The 7,476-nt window shown below is 36.4% G+C and overlaps 1 long non-coding RNA gene across 1 annotated transcript; it reads left to right on the forward strand.

The window, feature by feature from the left end:
- Nucleotides 1-836: 836 nt before the first annotated feature.
- On the forward strand, nt 837-7,239 carry LOC113238909. The gene is made up of 3 exons (XR_003311144.1): nt 837-899; nt 2,602-2,752; nt 7,128-7,239. It is a non-coding gene; the product is annotated as an uncharacterized LOC113238909 (long non-coding RNA).
- The last annotated feature ends 237 nt before the right edge of the window (nt 7,240-7,476 follow it).

Here is a 7,476-nt window from a genome sequence, read left to right on the forward strand (position 1 = left end):
AATCTATGACTACCACGATATTTCATTATCATGATAAAGTAAGTGTTCCCGTTTTAAGAACAGGTTTAGTCAAAACACTTTGTAAGTGGCTAAAACGCTAATCGCGAAAAGTCAAGAAAGATGAAAAAAATCACAAGAATTTTCCTATAGGATGGAAAAAAAAAACATAATCTATGAGAATTTTTGAGCACAAACCTTTTATTGTTTTATTATATAGTACAAAATATATGCAATTATTACCGAGTTTTCCTCATATTTATATACATTTACACCGAAACATAACTTAAATAATGTAAGTAGAATTTAATAACGCATATAATTTATAATTATAAATATAATATACAATATAATTGTTACTGTGCAAATTTTATTAAGTATTTAGTGGAAATTTGCGAAAATTGTTTGTTTGCATACATTCAAGTCGAGGATGGTTGGGCTTGGGCTGTAAAAGGTAAATCTCTATAATTACATATTATGCAAGGCAATAATTTACCACCGCCATCGACGTATTCGTATACGTGTGCTACGCCGTAGCTCGTCGTGTGTGAGGGTTACGACCGACGCTACGAACGTCTACACAAATAGTTTCATTGTCTCCTTTATTAGATAAAGGCAAACAAAAAGCAATTCAACGCGGTACCATGGATAGTTTTAAGGAGTTCTCTATCATGTCAGGGCACGAAGGATAACTAAATGCGCCACAAGCGTTTCTTATTCTCACTGGTTTGAAATCGTTTTCACAGGGCGGCATATGATTTCGTAAGCAGGACACAATTTCCACTGGGATCGAGAGCGTCGGGAGTAACTGTCAACATACTGACAGTTCGGCTACCATTTGTACCCCCTGATACTGGCAATTTCGATCCAAGGAAATGTAGAACTCCGGTTAACCCAGTGAAGTAAATTTTACAATAATTTATGCCACATAAAGAACTATATTATGTATTATCTCTGCCTATCGCACATAGTTTTTACATTTCTGCTGGGTAATCTTTTAACAGCCTCTGTGGCTGAATGGCCACCATGTTGGTCTACCACGCAGAGGTCCAAGGTTCGATTCCTGGCCGGGAGAAATATTTGTATGGCCTTCGTTTATTTCGGCGTGTATTTAAATAAGCATTTTAAAATTGCAAAAGCAGCAGCCAAAAAACTTCAAAACGGACATCTTTTTTAATGAGTGATCCTTTTTTCTCGGTGACATAAAATAAATTAAATCGAACTATATTTTAATCTGTTCTGAGCTACGCAAGAAATGTTTGATTTGTATATATTTATTATGATAATTTTATGTTGAGCCTCAAAACTAAGAAAAAATAAGCATTAAAAATAAAATTTTGATAGATTTTGATTTTTTTAAACTTAGTTAATGTTGATTATATTTGCATGCTAATATTACATTAATTATAATATAATTTGACCTGAAAACATGTTCGGAAATGCAAGAAAATTGGCTTCTGGCACTCACCGGCCGCTACCGAATATAAATGTCATCAATCGTTCGAAGAAAAGACCTATGCTAAAAAAGAGGATCAAATATTATTTTTGAATACCATATATTCATTTAGTATGCTTAATAATAGCTTGAATACAGTTCATTTATAAATTATCCGTAGATCAACTAATATAGATGGAAAAATTAATACATTCATATGTATATCAAACATGAAAAAAATCATTTATTTAAAAAAGTGCACATTTACAATAGAATCATTATTTCTATGAGGGTCAACTAACATTATCACATATATTTCTGGTGTAATTTGTTGTTGTTTATGTTTGTGTCTATGGCACTCACATTATGTGGGGCTATGAGTGAGCGTTATTTATTTAATCCAAACTTTTAATGTTCCTTTTATTTCACAACCACCAGAGAATATATTCCAATGACGAGAATAGTCATACTTTTTCATAAATACCTATTTTGTAAAAATAAAATATTATGGTGTAGGGCATTGACTTACAATTATATGGACGTCGGGTCCGCGCTAAAAAGTGTCCGAACTTATAGGGCGTTAAAAATCGTATACAGAGCGTCATTCACGCTTTAGTCTGCGTTTGTTCGACTGACAACGAAGCAAGCAAAATTAGACAGTACTGCGATGACATTACAATTTAAATTCAACGTTTTAGCTTTTTCATATTCCTTTACATGTCACTACGTTTAAATAGGTTGACTTGGGACATTTTTTTCGTGGTTTTTGTATTAGACCCGTCGTCCATTTATTTGTAAGTCAATGGTGTAGAGCTTCACTATTTAATGAAAATATTACTAATTTACGTCGGGATATTTTGAAATTGGCGCTGGCGATCGATTCAAATAGTGTTGTCATATCACAAGTTTGGTATGTAAAAGGTGGAATTCAGTGTTTTATTTTGTCCACACATAGCATTTCTTATAACGAAATAATGTAACAATCCCCACCAATGTAAATTTTTCATTTGTAAAACGCCTCTATACTCATACGCCTTTCTAATCCATTCCGTATTGGAAAATTGGAATGCAGACGAAGAAATCCATTAGCATAATAATGTGATAACATTTTACTGGTGAAAATTCTGCCTGACTTTTTTGTTTTCATGATAAATGTACTGTTTTGCTAGACCATGGATGGCGTACTTCAACTTAATCAGGCTTGGCTTTGGTCCTGGTTTTCTCGGCATTCCGTTAGCAGTCAGTCAAGCTGGGATAGTTATGGGCCCTATAATATGTATTGCTGTCGGTTTTACTTTAATGCATACGCAAATCATGTTGGTGAGTGGTTACCTATTATATTCATATTTTTTATATAGACATTAAAGAGACTTACATTCTTATACTAACGTCACAGTACTTTTATGAATATATTATTTATGTATGTAAAACAGCATTAATAAGAGGAATTAAAATAAAGTAGCTGTTCTTGACTTCAGTTGTTTTCACAAACTCTCGAATTCATTTAAGGGGCAATGTATAATCGTCTATACTAAGGTTTCGATTGATATTCAAAATTTGCCAATTACGAGGTTTCAAAGTATAGTGAAACAAAAAACTGTAGATTAAAGGTTATATGTTACACAGCCTCTGCTTACTTGGATGACAAAAATCCGTGGCAGTGTCTCATTTAACTTTTGCAGGTAGTCTCGATCTAAGATGTTCAAATTAATTATTGTAATGATAAATGTATTCAAATGTGTATTTACAAAGAGCTACCCCTAGAGTTTCTTACTCATTCTTCTCTGGGGAATCTGTCTTACGAATGAGCAGTAGAGTTTAATCAGTATGACAATTCCAGTGCAAGTTGCTTACCTACGAAAGAAAGATTGTTTGACTTTGACTTTATTATAGTATAATATTAAATATAACAGTTGGAGTACAAGTGTCATTGTTCAAATTATATTGTCAATCGCATTACTGTAGCTTGTAGGCAAGGCCGTATAACCAAAGGACTTTCAATGAGCTACGTGTCCTAATAATGACATAACGTCGCCTTACTTTCTCAAACTCGTATCTCAAAGCACAAAGTTACGGAAATGCTAAAAATGGATTGCATATTCAAATAATTTGTATTTTTTGCAAGCTGGTTTCACATCACATTTCCTTTATATTCACACACTGACTTTTACCTATTCTTGAAGTAATGCGTCCAAATCAACACCCTCCGAAATTCAAAATAAATAGAAAGTTTTGCCATTTCCTGAATAATCACTCTTTATGAGATACGAGTTTGAGAAAGTAAGGCGGGTTATCCAGTTACTGCGGTGCTTTTGGAACGTTTGCGGATGTACATACATGTTTTTATGCTAATATGTAAAAAATGTGTCAGTAAGACGCAGATTGCTGGAAACCCCCGTAGCATACTGAGAAGACTGGCCAATAGACAGGACAGAGCTTTGCAAAGGCTTTAAATATCAGCTCTTATAAATCCTTATGTTGAATGTGTTTTTTTGTGTGTGTGTGATTTATATTGTTACTAATGTAGATATTTATATATTTTTCTTGCTCTAGGTTCAAAGATACTTTATTCTCATTAAAAGTCGATACTACTTACTACTCAGCTCGAATTCTCTTAGTACGAGTGTGGATTGAAAAGTTCGCGGCCTCACATAGAAATACTTACAGACCACATATAGTAACTTTCTTCCGTGGAAGTACTTAATCTATTTTTTTTTTTCATTTAATTCATACTTTCATTTTTTTGCAAAATTTTATTGGTGTAGTATTGGTGGTTTTGAAATTAGAGCGAATTTACTGAGACCTAGTGCTACGATTTAATAAATAATCTCAGTACAGAGTACTAAAAAAACCGACCTCAAAAGTAAGTGGAATTACGTCTGTTTACTAAGTTTTATTGAAATATCCCCTAGTTCGCCACTATACAGGACTTGACACTGCACTGGAGATAATAAAAATCGGTTCTCACTACTCAAAGTATATTGAGAGAAAAACGAATTGAATTGGAGAAATAGCAAAATCAACCGTTAAAGTAATTGCTCCTAAATTAAAGTTAGGCGCTATTTATAAAAATGAATCTTCATGCGTGAACAGCCACCCTTAGAGGTGGATGATTTTCTTCAAAATTAAATGGGACCACTATGGAAGTACCCCCTTTCCAACAAAAAGAATCATGAAATCGGTTCACAAATACCGGAGTTATCGCGTAACATACATACAAAAAAAGAACATACAGACGAATTGAGAACCCCTGCTTTTTTGAAGTCGGTTAAAAAAATTGAGAAAACTGAACAACGTTGTTATAAAATACTTGTTTAATAGTGACATGGAAACAACATTAAGGGAATCTGCTCCATCGTATACGACTATAAAAATAAAAATTACAGATTTCAAACGTGGACAGAAACCATCGACGAAGAGTCTAGGTCTAGCCGGTCCACGGCGTCTACGACTCAGGAAAAGTGAAAAGGTGTAATCTCGTTATGGAAGTCTCCTTAAGAGTTTGACTATTAAGGAGATTTCAGACACTATCTTGTATGAGCGGACATAAAACAATTGTCAACGGACTTGGATTTTACAAGGTTTCTGCTAAGTGGCTCCCCGGGTTGTTTTCAGTGGACCAAGGGCGTATTCGGCTCGCGACATTCTCGCTAATTTCTCGCGATTGTTTGGAGAGAGTATGAGACTAAACCATAAAGTTTATTAAACAAATTTGTGACAATGGATGAAAGTTGGGTACATCACTATACCCCAGAGCCCAAACAACAGTAAAGACAGTGAAAAAGACCTGGTGAACCGACTTCAGAGAAAGCGAAAGCGGTTTTGTCGGCTGGCAAGGTGATGGCGTCAGTTTTTTTGGAATGCCATGTGAAATTTTTGATGTCATCATAGTGGACTACCTTTTGAAAGGCAAAATCATTAACTCAGAATACTATTGTATCCTTTTGCGTCGTTTGCGCGAAGAAATTAAAGAGAAACGCTCAGATTTACTCAGGATAAAAGTGTTCTTCCATCAGGATTATGCCCGCGGTCACACTTCTGTAGAATCCATGGTTAAAATTTCTTATTGTGGTTTCGAATTACTGTCCCACTCGGCTTATTTTCTTGGCTTAGCACCTCCGGATTTTCACCTGTTCAAATCTAAAAAAAACACCACACTATTAACCAGACATTTTTATCGAATGTAGATGTCGTGTAAAAAAAGATCCTTCAAAGTCTTAAAAATGCCCATTTAATGCTGCTTATTAAATAGGTATTTTTAAGACTTTGAAGAATCTTTTTTAAAACTGATGTAGAAGCTTTAGAAAGCAGGTGAACGAAATGCATAGACCTAGATGGAGATCAAGTCAAAAAATAAAAATATTTTTGTAAGCATTTTACTTTATTTTCTTCGTTAGGCCGCGAACTTTTCAATCCACACTCGAAATGCGGTTCATTTTGCTTGGGTCCAGCGGTGGGGAGTCAAGCTTTATTTCAGAGTTTATTTTTTTTTACAAACGAAATTAAAGCCATTTGAAATGTGTATATCATATATAATACGTGTTCTATTTAGTTCAGATGATTTTTAAAATAAATCATTGGCATGTATAAAGTACCAGTTTATTGAAATGTATAAATATATCAAAGATTTGAACCCTCATTTTCATCATTTATGACCTACGGAGCAACCACAGTGCATAGGCAGGATTAGATGATTGACACTGCGGCTGATATTGTACTTATGGGATTGTCTTTTCTTTACAAATGTTTTGCGTTTTTGTTTTTGTATTTTAAGTACTAACACCATGGCTCTAGTGAACTGAATAAATCGTTACATTTAAAAAAGACACTGTCGCCGGTTGCCGCAATCGCAATTGTTTGAAAATAGAATGCTCGCTACTAGTTGCCGGTTGCTCGTATCTAACACAAGACACAATGTTTGCACGATGCCTTAGCGCCCGGGTACAAGAGGCGAAAGTTATCACGCGTCTGCCGCGCGGCGACCACGCACTTCCCACAGCTTCGTGTACATTAATGGCGAATCCGAATTATGTTTACTAAGCAACAACATTTGCCACGTGCGCTAACTGCCATGGCAAAATACGCTCTATTTATTTAGCTTTCACGTTTTAACTTATGTGAGCGTCCCGAACACGTAGGCGAGGCAAGCTTGAATTTGGTCAACGCGGCGGCCGGGCGGCGATCGCGCGGTTGTATTATTCAGAGGAATTTAAATGTTGTTGCCTAGTAAATAGAATTCAGATTCGCCATTAATGTACATGAAGGCGAGGTAACTGGGCAATTGTCGGACAACTGACCTGCCCCTCCGTTGGTGCGGGAGCCCGGGCGCAAGCTAAGGCGGCCGGGCGGCGTCGTGGTGAATGTGCACCAACCCCCCGGCGCCGACTCAACCGGCGGGAGGTAAACCCGGGGGGGTTTTAGTGGAGTAGGCCCTCCTTTATGGAGGGAGAGTCTCCACATAACCCCTGAGTCTCCCTGGGCTTAGGGGTATCTATAAAGATTTCCCCCCGTAAAAAAAAGGTAACTGGGCAGTTACCGCGCAAAAACTTTCGCCTCGTGTAACTGGTCGCTTAGGGTCACATACCGCCAAGAGACACAGCCTTGGCAAGTACTTTTGAGTGATGTTTTTTCAAAATATTATCTGGTTTGACACGTTGACACAAGTATTCAATTATTTAATGCGATTTTGTTATAGCTCAACTGTTTAAACGAAGTAAGTCGTCAATTAGGAGTACCCAGAGTTTCCTACAGACATGGATTTCGCTTATGTCTACTGCACGGGCCACCTATTTTCCATGGCTTAGGACATAGTGGGCCGTTAGTACAACATCTAATAACCTTTCTTCATCTAATAACCAAATTTTAATTTTATTTAAATACCAAGTGACGGGACGAACAGCTCATGCTCCTGGTGGTAAGCGATACGCCTATCCATTGTAGGTGTCATAAAGAGCTTTAAATCGCTAAGATCTTAGGGTCATTGCCTCTGCGTCCGTCACCCGGAGACAAAGTTGACAAGACATAGATAAGGCAGTACTTCCCTG

This window comes from Hyposmocoma kahamanoa, unplaced genomic scaffold, assembly GCF_003589595.1.
Source record: "Hyposmocoma kahamanoa isolate Upper Pololo Valley unplaced genomic scaffold, ASM358959v1 98806, whole genome shotgun sequence".
Lineage (NCBI taxonomy): Eukaryota > Metazoa > Arthropoda > Insecta > Lepidoptera > Cosmopterigidae > Hyposmocoma > Hyposmocoma kahamanoa.